We start from the raw sequence: 14,241 nt of genomic DNA, 5'->3' as shown, positions 1-14,241 counted from the left end.
GCTAGCTTGAAAAATGGGTGTGTGATTATTTCTGGCTGGGTACTCTCCTGACAATCTAATGTTTTGCTTTCGCTGTAAAGCCTTTTTGAAATCGGACAATGGGGTTAGATAAAGGAGAGTCTTATCTTTCAAATCGTGTAAAATAGTCATATGTTTGAGAAATTGAAATTATAGCATTTTTATTTTTTTTTGTATTTCGCGCCAGGCGCTACCATTGCATATTGGGAACGCCTGTCCATAAGAGGTTTTAATAAACTATAGTTTTGGCAAGTTGGTCAGGACATCTACTTTGTGCATGACACAAGTAATTTTTCCAACAATTGTTTACAGACAGATTATTTCACTTATATTTCACTGTAACACAATTCTAGTTGGTCAGAAGTTTACATAAGTTGACTGTGCCAAATTCCAAAAAATGATGTCATGGCTTTAGAAGCTTCTGATAGGCTAATTGACATCATTTGAGTCAATTGGAGGTGCACCTGTGGATGTATTTCAAGGCCTACCTTCAAACTCAGTGCCTCTTTGCTTGTCATCATGAGAAAATCAAAAGAAATCAAACAAGAACTCAGAAAATAAATTGTAGACCTACACAAGTCTGGTTCATCCTTGGGAGCAATTTCCAATTGCCTGAAGGTACCACATTCATCTGTACAAACAATAGTATGCAACAATAAACACCATGGGACCACGCAGCCGTCATACACCTCAGGAAGGAGACACGTTCTGTCTCCTAGAGATGAACGTACTTTGGTGCAAAAAGTGCAAATCAATCCCAGAACAACAGCAAAGGACCTAGTGAAGATGCTGGAGGAAACAGGTACAAAAGTATCTATATCCACAGTAAAACGAGTCCTATATTGACATAACCTGAAAGGCCGTTCAGCAAGGAAGAAGCCACTGCTCCAAAACCGCCATAAAAAAGCCAGACTACGGTTTGCAACTGTACATGGGGACACAGATGGCACTTTTTGGAGAAATGTCCTTTGGTCTGATGAAACAAAAGTAGAACTGTTTGGCCATAATGACCATCATTATGTTTGGAGGAAAAAAGGGGACTCTTGCAAGCTGAAGAACACCATCCCAACCGTGAAGCACGGGGGTGGCAGCATCATGTTGTGGGGGTGCTTTGCTACAGGAGGGACTGGTGCACTTCACAAAATAGATGGCATCATGAGGGAGGAAAATGATGTGGATATATTGAAGCAACATCTCAAGACATCAGTCAGGAAGTTAAAACTTGGTTACAAATGGGTCTTCCAAATGGACAATGACCCCAAGCATACTTCCAAAGTTGTGGCAAAATGGCTTGAGGACAACAAAGTCAAGGTATTGTAGTGGCCATCACAAAGCCCTGACCTCATCCTATAGAACATTTGTGGCCCATCTTTGGACACTGTGTTAACAAACCTCCAGATGAGCTTCAATGCCATACACCACTCCTTCCGTGGCCTTCAACTGCTCTTAAACGCAAGCAAAACAAAATGGATGCTCTTCAACCGATCGCTGCCCGCACCCACCCGCCCGTCTAGCATCACTACTCTGGACGGTTCTGACGTAGAATATGTGGACAACTACAAATACCTAGGTGTCTGGTTAGACTGTAAACTCTCCTTCCAGACTCACATTAAGCATCTCCAATCCAAAATTAAATCTAGAATCGGCCTCCTATTTTGCAACAAAGCATCCTTCATGCTGCCAAACATACCCTCGTAAAACTGACTATCCTACCGATCCTTGACTTCGGCGATGTCATTTACAAAATAGCCTCCAACACTCTACTCAGCAAATTGGATGTAGTCTATCACAGTGCCATTCGTTTTGTCACCAAAGCCCCATATACTACCCACCACTGCGACCTGTATGCTCTCATTGGCTGGCCCTCGCTTCATATTCGTTGCCAAACCCACTGGCCCCAGGTCATCTATAAGTCTTTGCTAGGTAAAGCCCCGCCTTATCTCAGCTCACTGGTCACCATAGCAGCACCCACCCGTAGCACGCATTCCAGCAGGTATATTTCACTGGTCACCCCCAAAGCCAACTCCTCGTTGGCCGCCTTTCCTTCCAGTTCTCGGCTGCCAATGACTGGAACAAATTGCAAAAATCACTGAAGCTGGAGACTTATATCTCCCTCACTAACTTTAAGCATCAGCTGTCAGAGCTGCTTACCGATCATTGTACCTGTACATAGCCCATCTGTAAATAACCCACCCAACTACCTCATCCCCATATTGTTATTTATTTATTTTTTGCTCCTTTGCACCCCAGTATCTCTACTTGCACATTCATCTTCTGCACATCTATCACTCCAGTGTTTAATTGCTAAATTGTAATTATTTTGCCACTATGGCCTATTTATTGCCTTACCTCCCTAATCTTACTACATTTGCACACACTGTATGTATATATACTTTTCTATTGTGTCCTTGACTGTATGTTTGTTTATCCCATGTGTAACTCGGTGTTGTTTGTGTCGCACTGCTTTGCTCTATCTTGGCCAGGTCGCAGTTGTAAATGAGAACTTGTTCTCAACTGGCCTACCTAAAAAAAAGGTTTTTTAAATAAACACAACACAAGCGCCCCTGCCAACTGTAGGCATACCCGTAACTGCCAAAATAAAGGAAACGCTTGAGTAAATGATGATACAAAGTATATATTATGGTGTGGGGTGCATTTTCCTGGCATGGTTGCGGTCCACTTGTAGAATCTATTCCAAGGCGCATTGAAGCTGTTCTGGCAGCTCGCGGTGGCCCAATGCCCTATCAGGACACTTTTATGTTGGTGTTTCCTTTAGTTTGGCAGTTACCTGTACGTGCGTGTGATAAACCTCAATCCACTTTTATTTTCTAGAAACTAATGATCCTGTGTGGCTAAATTATGCTCTCTGGTGTATTTTGAACATTGAGAGTGGGCTCCTGTGGTTTTTCGCTCTTGGGCCCCTGTAAGCCCCTTCATTAAGCTGGCCCTGTGTGCGGATCTGTACTCTGCTAAATTTAACTACTGGACTGTACTGTGCTGTGCTGTCCAAACTTGTGAAACATAGACATCTTTTCAACATCCGGAAAATACATTTAGCTTTCTGCATACATTGTAACAATGAGGATAATTGTCAGATTGTGACAGGCAACCCCAACATCAATATGACAGCCCCCCACCCCCCCAACCCCAATGCTAATTAAGATGCTAGTTAGCCCCCCTGGATTTTGAGTAATAAACACTATGACAACCAACCTGTGAGACAACCAACCCCTGGTCTCCCCTATCCTGTAAACAATGGTACTGTTCAATGATAGTACTGCACATCTATTTCACTTGCACACATTTTTCTTGTGCACAGGATATTCAGCTATACAGGGCTCTCTCTCTAGCTGCTAATGAGAGATTGAACTTTCGAAAATGAAAATTTTCATTGCACACTCCCCCCACCACCAGTTTCGATAGAATTAAGATCAAAGCGCGGTTCAGGAGCCCTTTGCCATTATTCACTGAGAACAAAGGTCAGCAATGATTCACTCATTTCCTCAGTGTTAGTGCCTTTAGAATACTGTACCAGTTGGACTAATGTCAATCGTAATGAAAAAGCGTTGTGAATTCGGGAAAAAAAATTAAGAACCCATTAAGAAGATTGCATTCTAGAACATTTCCAGACTATGTTGGTCAGACAATGTGGAGGAGAGAGTGATTGAGAGAGTGATTAAAGCAGAATGATTAAGTCAGCCATGCTCCCACGTCGTTTCCTCTCAGACGGAGGCAAAGAGCCAGGGACACATACCTCCACACAAAGAGCTACAGCAGCCCCATTTAGCCTCCATTCGCTCTCCCTCAATACTGACAAGTAAGCGCTCAAGAAAAGGCTTGTCTCAATTTGAAGGAGGGAGAGAAAACGAGCCTTGTAAGCAGATTACACGGGAGGAGGAGTTGAGGGGCTGCTTTTGGTAGAGTAAAAACTCTTGTGAGAGTGGAACAGAGCAGAGTGCAGTTGAGTGGAGCAGACAGGCTGATTATGGCACCTAGAGCTTGGAGGTAATTTACCTGTCACCTGTCACTGGAGCTCCTACACCTGGCTGGCACCAGAGCCTTCTCCACTGTACTGTACCTCTGTGCTGTAGCAGCTAGCTCAACTACTCACCGCTTAACCACCCAGCTCCAAATAACACCAGCTATGCCTCACCACTCAAACATCAACCACACAGACCTGGTTTGTACATGGTAAAACCCTTCTGAATGATGGTTTCTACATGGTTTATTGGTGTCCTCCTTCAAATTGCCCTGTAATAATTTATCCCTCAGTACCTGGTTCCTCTCTAGGTTTCTTCCTAGGTTCCTGCCTTCTAGGGAGTTCTTCCTAGCCACTGTGCTTACAGCTGAATGGAAAAGGAGATAGCATGTGCAGTGGAGGACAAGCTGTTATGGACGACCATATAATGTAATACCACGACTAAAGAGGTTTGTTGTAAACACATTGGCATGTACAGTACTATCCCCGATGGGCATGTTGTAGTAGTGTGTGAGGTTTAAGTTGAAACCTGTCGCCTAAAGCTGGTTGCGCAGCGCACACACTCCTACAGCAGCCCTTATGTGCATGACTGCCAGTGACTGAGTGTGTAGCTGTGTGCCAGTGTGTGTCTGCAGTGAGGGCTGCGTTTGATTACTGCATGGAGGCATGTTTTAGTAACATGGTGTATTAGTTTTTGGAAAATGTACAAACTAAGACAGTCTTTTGAAACCGTGACCTTGGTGTGTTTTAGGTGCTTGCCAACGGAATGTGTTTCCAGTGGTTGAAATGCAGGAGGACGGAAGGGGATGCACAGTTGGGTTATTATTTTTGTACATGACAGGACATCCCCCACACATAGCTCCCCCACAGTCAAGTTATTTGTAAGTAGAAAGGAGAGTAACCCACATAACAGTAAGATTATTATTACACTGTGAGCAGTGTCAAGGCTATCAAAGGAGATTGCCAAATGTAAATCATGTTTGATTTTTGATATGACCATTTTTGTTTATGTGATGATGAGAATTCGAAATATCATTTGGGTGCATAAAAATATGTTTTAAAACAGTGTAAATAAGATAACACTAGCAACAAAAAGGCACTTGCTGTCATTTTGGTCATAGGTGTGATGTGATGCATGCAAGCCAGGGTTAAATAGGCTAATACTTGCCTAATATTATCTTATAATTGCTTGTTAGTGAGGGAACAATTGTTCTGCCCCTCTGTATCTCAAATCCATACCAAATCCAAAATCTTTTTGAGGGGTAATATTTAACATTTTTTTGCTATATATATATATTTTTTTACAACCATACCAAATCCAAATCTATCTGTACATTTAAATGCGATCTTCTGCTGGTAATCAACCAAAGCAAACAACCCGTCTATCCATTCATCCTCTATTTCACACAATCTGGACAGGGTTCTTTTCTAAATGAGGAGGGAGCAGGCAGGCAGCCATAATAAGGGTATGAGTCTCTTATCACCTTATGTTACTGGTATATTATCAACCTATGTTATCTCCCACAGACAAACCCAACTGTCCAAATATCACTTCTCAACCTCTGATTGTCCTAGCTTGCATGCCTTTTTAAAGCCTTTGCTAAGTTGTTTCTCAAATTGCTCATGTGTTTCTTTTTATGGAAGTCTAGATCGATTTGCTATTTAAAGTGTTTCAAAATTATAGAACTGGAATGTTTGTAATGGTCAACTATAGCAGTAATAATACATTCATTACATTATAAAAGGGTATGCAATAATGCCTAGGCTACGGTGTCACTGTGTAGCCTACAGTATATAGGCTACCGATATTTCCAGTAAAAGATAATAATGTGTGCCAAGCATATAGCATAATATTGCTTGTAATTAAACTTGATGAGTCCAGATTTGTTATATGTTCGTCACCAAATCTATAGTATATACAATCTTAAACTACTGTTAATATAAATCACAACTGTAGCCTAAACGAAATGTCTCATCGATTTACTGACAGTAGCCTAAGGATATCCACAGTGCACAATACGAGTTATAGATTTGAAATAATATAGCCTTGGATACTCTACCAAATCACACATAAAAAAAACTTTTTAAAAAAAAGCTTTAACACAGTGACTCTATTAAAGTGTAAAAGGCTAGCTAGTAATTTCTTATAGGCCTATGACAATTATGTGAGTAACATTTTCAACAAAATCTAGCTGTCACTTATAAACAATCATGTTCAGCTTTTTACTTTCACTTTGTTTCTCAATTTGAAAGACGCCAATAGGATACAAACAATAGTTTGATCAAACCAACCTGACACTTTGTAGTTTGATCTGCTGCCAAGCCTGTCTGTCATCAGTGGACAGGGACCTCTTTCCCAGTCGGTGAATTGAGCCAAGTGCCAGCTGCCTAGGGTTGCAGCGCTTCCGTGGAGTTACTGTAGAGCACACTCGCACAACTAGAGAAAACAGAAAAAGAAACGGCGATGCAGCCTAAGTTTATTATTGTCCAAAACATGTACGCGTGCGCGCAGCAGTGTTCTAGAATATTGGACCGTTGACTTTCATAGCGCAGCTCAAACAAATTTCACCAACTGTCAACACATCTAAATGAATTGAGGACGCGTGACAGAGAAGCCTTGGGTGGGAATTGTGGGGAGGTACTGTAGGAGTGCGTTCGGGCTGTGCATTCCACGTGGATGGTGCTCTCAGAGCCGTGTAGCTACAGTACTTGGAGTGTACAAAACATTAGAAACACCTGTTCTTTCCATGACATAGACTGACCAGGTGAATTCATATGAAAACTGTGATCCCTTATTGATGTCACTTGTTAAATCCACTCCAATCAGTGTTGATGAAGGGGAGGCGACAGGTTAAATAAGGATTTTTAAGCCTTGAGACAATGTATGCTATTCGGGGTGAATGGGCAAGACAACATATTTAAGTTCCTTTGAACCAGTTATGGTAGTACAAGGATTCCCAAACTTTTTCACACTGGGCCCAAGCACTGTTCAGGACACAAACTGTTCACACCCTTCTTGTTGGTGCAGAGAATTTTGCAGGTTGAAAGCTTATTTCCTGCAATTCTATACATTTTGGCATATCTAATGTGTATTCATGTGATATTTGAGTAACTAAAAAATTACAACAATAACTATGGGCTAAAAATACTAAATAAAAAAACGTTAGCTGACATGGGCTAGTTGATCTGGACATTTCTGCTAAGTTATAAATAGCTCTCTAAGGTATGCAATGACTAACATGACAAGAGGAACTGATGATGCACTATCCAATTTTCAAATTGCACCTTGTGCATTCTACTATTACAACTTATTACAACTTACAAGAGTACGTTTAAAGCCGGAATGAGTTTCTTTAAAAATATAAAAATAAATAGGAACCACAGCAGTAGTAGTTTCCCTTGGATATCAAGAATGGTCCACCACCCAAAGGACATCCAGCTGACTTGACACAATTGTGGGAAGCATTTGAGTCAACATGGGCCAGCATCCCTGTGGAACGCTTTCGACTCCGTTTAGAGTCCACGCCATGACAAATTGAGGCTGTTCTGACTGCAAAAGGAGGGTGCAGCTCAATATTAGGAAGTTCCTAATGTTTTGTACACTCAGTGTATGTCACAATGTGGACTATGATTTGCGTTGCTAACGTAGGCATGTAGAAACGAGAATCTTGTTATGGATAAAATATAACTGCTCCATTGGGTCATTCATTTGTTACTTCTTTTTGCTAAGTTCATCTGTTCTGAAAGCACTAGGTTTAAACGTTTGCCAATGTCACAGACCACACCCTCTCTAATCTGAGCCGCTGTTTCATACACTGCAGCGATGCACACGTATCTGTTGTCCTAATATTAATAGTCCTCACCAGAATACTATTGTTTGCAACAACTAATCGAGAGTGCATTGACATTTAATCAAGATTAATTGGCCTTAGGCTTGTTAATTGGACAAGAGCCAGAGCTCAGCCTAATCATCATCTCTTAAACATGATTGTCCCTTTGGCCACTGCTTCATTTCAACAAGAATGCAAAAAAAACCACACCCATTGCTGACAGGTGTGTCAAATCGAGCACACCGCCATGCAATCTCCATAGACAAACATTGGCAGTAGAATGGTCTTCCTGAAGAGCTCAGTGACTTCAAACGTGGCACCGTCATAGGATGCCACCTTTCCAACAAGTCAGTTCGTCAAATTTCTGCCCTGCTAGAGCTGCCCCGGTCAACTGTAAGTGCTGTTATTGTGAAGTGGAATTGTCTAGGAGCAACAACAGCTCAGCCCCGAAGTGGTAGGCCACACAAACTCACAGAACGGGACTGCCAAGTCTTGAAGGGTGTAGCGCTTAAAAATCGTCTGTCCTTTGCTCTAACACTCTCTACGAGTTCCAAACGGCCTCTGGAAGCAATGTCAGCAAATCACGCTTCGCCATCCAGCAGTCCGACGGACAATTCTGAGTTTGGCGGATGCCAGGAGAACGCTACCTGCCCGAATGCATAGTGCCAACTGTATAGTTTGGTGGAGGCGGAATAATGGTCTGGGGCTGTTTTCAATGGTTCGGGCTAGGCCCTCTCCTGTTTCAGCATGACAATGCCCCATGCACAAAGCGAGGTCCATACAGATATGGTTTGTCGAGGTTGATGTGGAAGAACTTGACTGGCCTGCATTAAAGCCCAGACCTCAACCCCATCAAACACTTTTTTTTTTTTTTTTGACCGACTTCGAGCCTGGCCTAAAAGCCCAACATCAGTGCCAGACCTCACTGATGCTCTTGATGCTCAATGGAAGCACGTCCCCGCACCAATGTTTCAACATCTAGTGGAATGCCCTCCCAGAAGAATGGAGGCTGTTATAGCAGAAAATGGGGGACCAACTCCATATTAATGCCCATGATTTTGGAATGAGGTGTTCGACGAGCAGGTGTCCACATACTTTTGATCATGTAGTGTAGCTCCTTACCAATGATGTAGGCTATATAAACCCTGGAATGCTGGTGCTGATTATTGGCCAATGAGGGGCTTTGAAGCCACCGGTCGGCCATATTGGCACTGCTCAGAAGGAGCGGTCCTCCATAGGAATGAATGGAATTCTACAGTATTTCAATTAAATGTTTCAAGGACAAAATTACATGTATGTAAGTATTTTTGGTTTTAGTGTGGACTGTAACATTAGTACTTTCCCAAAAATGATACTTGAAGGATTTAAAACATATATTTTCATATTTCTGTATGTTTAGCTGACATAATATATTTTAGAAGTATGCATTAACGTGTCTGTAATAGAATAAACATGGCAAAAACAAATATAGACTTTAATAAATGCATTACTATAGCTTCCAAAATATATTTTACAACAGAGCAGGAGCGCTAAGATGGAGGCGTGATGACTTCAAAACAGAGCCCCCTGGCAGTCATCTAGTGTGTATATACATTATTTTCCATCACCTAGTATTTGTTCACATCTTTGCTTCTAATGATTTTCTAATGTTTTTATATAAACTCCCTAAAAGGCAGATGCCATCATGGCATTTGTACATACACAGCAACTGTGGCGTGCAAGATAATTTTACTAGTGTCAGACCATCCACACCTTGCCTGTGTTCTCCCAGTGCCATAGTCACTAGTGATTTTATGTATGTTTTATTTTATTTTATGTAAATGAGATTTCTGTATTTCATTTTCAATACATTTGCAAAAATGTCACTAAACATGTTTTCACTTTGTCATTATGGGGTGTTGTGTGTAGATGGGTGAGCAAAAAATCTATTTAATCGATTTTTAATTCAGGCTGTACACATAAAAATGTGAAATAAATCAAGGAGTAATACTTTCTGAAGAAACTGTATCGTAATAATAGTGAATTGTGAGGCCCCTGGCAATTTCTAGCCCTAATAGTCACAGTCCCATAAGAGTGGAGTCAATTGTGTCCAAGCATAAAACAATACAAAATAAACATTATTTACCTAAAATATAAAATAACATGTGCAGGCCCACTATTTGGGAAAAGAACATGACAAACAGCATGTGCTGAACAAGGAATGCTGAACCTGGAACACGTTTTCCAGATGGATTTTCAGTACAATGGAAGCTGAGGACAGTATCCACTCTTTTCATAGTACAAGGCCACATATACCCAGTTCCTGGGATGCTGAGTAGTGTACACTATGTTACTTAATTCACTCAGAAGGCAGGATAGCAACCAGTATTCATCCAGTACCCTCTCTCTCATCCTCTCCTCCATCTTCATGATGACACTGAGCCTATTACTTGAGTCCCTGTAAGATATGGTAACAGGATGTCAAATTGCATGTGTAATCACTAGTTGGCTATTTTATATCCAAAATCGTGATTGGAAAAGGAAACAGAATTGGAACTGTGTGTTCCCACTTCTGTTCCCCTCCCCTATATTAGCGCTGCTTCAAGGGGACAGAGAGGGTAGCACTTCCCAGAGACATGGGGAGACAGCGAGCATATGAGCAGCTAGCTCTGAATCATATTGTGGGTGGAGTTGGCACATTCGTAGCTGAGGTTCCATTGCGCAGCATGCAGGTTAATTCATCTTTACCACAAATTCTTCTGTTACTCATCCCTGAATTATTTCCATTGCCCCACCACTCTAACCGGGCATTGGCAGTAATGACAGGCAGGAGGAAGGGACTGGATTCCAGGTGTTTTCATCTGCCCACTAGCTATTACTCTGGTATTAGACCACATATTCAGCATCGTGTCCCCAGAGCTAAGCTCCAGGTTAGGTCAGAAGAAGAATGATGAAATATTAGCAATGATAGAATTGTGTCCTGCTGTCTGTAATGGACAGTCTGCACATTACGTAGGTTATGACTGGACATGACTGGAATGCAAAAACAAGGTTAGGGTTAGGGGAAGTAATAGCAGAATAATAGCAGTTTATACAACGGGTGGGTCTAATCCTGGATGGTGATTGGTTAAAACCACATTCGAGCCGTTGTCTATTTCATGAGTACCACCGGCTCATATTACTCCAGTGCTAGCCTCTACACTGGCTTCCTGTTAAGGCTAGGGCTGATTTCAAGGTTTTACTGCTAACCTACAAAGCATTACATGGGCTTGCTCCTACCTATCTTTCTGATTTGGTCCTGCCGTACATACCTACACGTACGCTACGGTCACAAGACGCAGTCCTCCTTACTGTCCCTGGAATTTCTAAGCAAACAGCTGGAGGCAGGTCTTTCTCCTATAGAGCTCCATTTTTATGAAATGGTCTGCCTATCCATGTGAGAGACGCAGACTCGGTCTCGGCCTTTAAGCCTTTACTGAAGACTCATCTCTTCAGTAGGTCCTATGATTGAGTGTAGTCTGGCACAGAAGTGATCTTCCTGTCTGGGTTGGCGCCCCCCTAGGGTTCGTGCCGTGGGGGAGAACTTTGTGGGCTATACTCGGCCTTGTCTCAGGGTTGTAAGTTGGTGGTTTGAGGATATCCCTCTAGTGGTATGGGGGCTGTGCTTTGGCAAAGAGGGTGGGGTTATATCCTGCCTGGTGTCTCCCGACCCCTCTTGTCTCAGCCTCCAGTATTTATGCTGTAATAGTTTATATGTCGGGGGGCTAGGATCAGTCTATTATATCTGGAGTATTTCTCCTGTCTTATCCGGTGTCCTGTGTGAATTTAAGTATGCTCTCGCTCTCTCTCTCTCTCTCTCTCTCTCTCTCTCTCTCTCTCTCTCTTTCTCTCTCTCTCTTCTCTCTCTCTCTCTCTCTCTCTCTCTCTCTCTCTCCTCGGAGGACCTGAGCCCTAGGACCATGCCTCAGGACTACCTGGCCTGATGACACCTTGCTGTCCCCAGTCCACCTGCTGCTGCTCCAGTTTCAACTGTTCTGCCTGCGGCTATAGAACCCTGACCAGTTCACCAGACGTGCTACCTTGTCCCGGACCTGCTGTTTTCGACTCTCTCTCAATGACATTGACTGACCAAGTGAATCGAGGTGAAAGCTATGAACCCTTATTGATGTAACTTGTTAAATCCACTTCAATCCGTGTAGATGAACAGGAGGACACAGGAAAAAGAAGGACAATTGAGACATGGATTGTGTATGTGTGGCATTCAGAGGGTGAATGGGCAAGACAAAATATTTACGTGCCTTTGAACGGGGTATGATAGTAGGTGCCAGGCGCACCAGTTTGAGTGTGTCAAGAACTGCAATGCTGCTGGGTTTTTCACGCTCAACAGTTTCCTGTGTGTATCAAGAGTGGTCCTCCACCCAAAGGATATCCAGCCAACTTGACACAACTGTGGGAAGCATTGGAAGCAACATGGGGGGGGGGGGGGGAGCATGCAACTCAATATTAGGAAGATATTAGGAAGGTGTTCTTAATGTTTTGTACACTCAGTGTATAAAGTGGGTTAAACAGGATGTTAACATTATTAAAGTTACCAGTGTTCAATGACTATGTACATATGGCACAGCGGTATCTAAAGTGCACGGCATAAACTTGATCTCCAATGTAAAAAAGCATCTAGGCATTATTTCCCCTTTCTTTTAGTTTAGCATTTGGTTATGTCTCGTCTTTCTCTTGTCTAGTATAGCTATTTAGCTTAGATAGTTAGGCTAGCTTGGCATAGAACGCGTAGAACTAACGAACAGCCGGCTTGACTGACAACAATACCAATGTCGGGCCTTACAACTCTCGTGCCAATATATCCTCCAAACCACAGCTTCTCTGGCATTCTAACTTCATTTAGGACTGGTTTGGAGAACGAACTGTTTAAATGCAATGACTTGACAGGCAGTAATTCATTGACTTCATTACCCTAACAGCATGGAGGGAGAGGGAACACAGTCTGCTCATGTTGTGTGGATACTACACACAGAACTCCATCCACATAGTCTCGTGTTTCTTATCAGAGCTATTAGGGAACAGCTTTTGGGAACTACTTCCCACCAGAAGATCCTGGAACTTGAGTTTCACAGTAATTGAATTATGTTCTGGGTCTACAACCAACAGCTGTAGAGGAGTATAAACAGGTGACCTAGATCTTTCCTTGGTGAAAATACTTATCCTGTCAGACTAATTTAGTACTTTCTGAATATTCTGGCAGGACTGAGAAGAAAGGGGTTCTGAAAAACAGTTTGCTTGAGAAACCAGGCATGTCCCAAGGCCATAGCATACACAGGGCTAGAGGACAAAGGGAGCTCCTCAGCTCAACACTGGAAAACTGGACAACTCCACAGGTTCCAGATGTAATATGCTACAACGCACAGTACAGACACTTTACTGTAATATATGATAACAGGCTTTATATGGACTGTCTGTTGTTTTGATGCAAGTATTTCAATGTGAGCTCCTTTCAAAGATGAAGATTATTTTATTGGTCAATTGCACATAAGGTTAAACCGAAATTTGACTTCCACTTTTAATCCAACCCCACTGAAAGACAAACGTACATGTTTTGGAGAGGTGCAGGGGGTTGCCACGCTGGGTGCCAAGGGAGCTGTTGTTGTGGGGGGTTTAGTGCCTTGTTCAAGGGCACAATGCCAGGCAATAGCTTCTTTGATTTGATACCAGCAACCCTCCAGTTGCCATCTCACTTCCCGCCAGATGTTTTGGACCCTCCAGCTGCTAGCTTCTTGCATCTCTAACCGATAGACTACCTACCGTGCTGTACTGTTACAGTTGAAACACCTGGCTGCATGCCTGCTGCTCACATAACAGACAGTTAGATTACTGTAAGAAGAATTTCTGAGCAAACTCACAGAGATGCCAGGGATTAACACACCCACACACGCATGCACATGTGCACACACACACATGTCCGATGGACCTTCATCAGTGTGTTCACACACACACAACTAGGGATAGAATACCATTGATGAGGTTAAGAGGGAAACGCAGCTAAAGCACCGCTCAAGACCTTTCATTGAAATAATTCACTGAGGGACAACAACATCGTTCATCTAGTTTACATGGATTGTCCATAATTGACAAATCTGTTATTGTCCTTCATGATCACTCAGTATCAGGTAACATCAGGATTATTTAGCCCCAACATAGCAAGATGCTGACCCTGAACCAGAGCCTCATCACCATGCTGTTCTCACATAATCCTGATTAATACATTATTTACAGGTCTTTCTCACAGGTGTTGTGCAGTTACATACTGTAAATCCTAAATATGGATTTATGTAACTGCACAACTGCACAACTGCTGCCATTTAGAAGCTGAGGCTGTTTATGTAATCTGGGCCTGGGGCGTCATGTGAATGGCCCCTTGGTCCC

The 14,241-nt window shown here is 42.5% G+C and overlaps 1 protein-coding gene and 1 long non-coding RNA gene across 3 annotated transcripts in view; one reads left to right on the top strand and one right to left on the bottom strand.

The window, feature by feature from the left end:
• LOC115172515 (estrogen receptor beta) overlaps positions 1-6,569 on the bottom strand; it is a 32,108-nt gene extending 25,539 nt beyond the window's left edge. For both annotated transcript variants that reach the window (XM_029730047.1, XM_029730046.1), the window contains exon 1: positions 6,290-6,569. The gene's annotated coding sequence lies outside the window, so the exon portion shown is untranslated. The remainder of the gene's footprint in view (positions 1-6,289) is intronic.
• LOC115172516 (uncharacterized) lies at positions 3,486-6,437 on the top strand. Its single transcript, XR_003871445.1, has 2 exons — positions 3,486-4,446; positions 4,749-6,437. It is a non-coding gene; the product is annotated as an uncharacterized LOC115172516 (long non-coding RNA).
• Positions 6,570-14,241: the final 7,672 nt, after the last annotated feature.

Source organism: Salmo trutta, chromosome 33 (assembly GCF_901001165.1).
Source record: "Salmo trutta chromosome 33, fSalTru1.1, whole genome shotgun sequence".
In the NCBI taxonomy this organism is placed as follows: domain Eukaryota; kingdom Metazoa; phylum Chordata; class Actinopteri; order Salmoniformes; family Salmonidae; genus Salmo; species Salmo trutta.
This window is presented reverse-complemented; position numbering and strand designations above follow the sequence as displayed.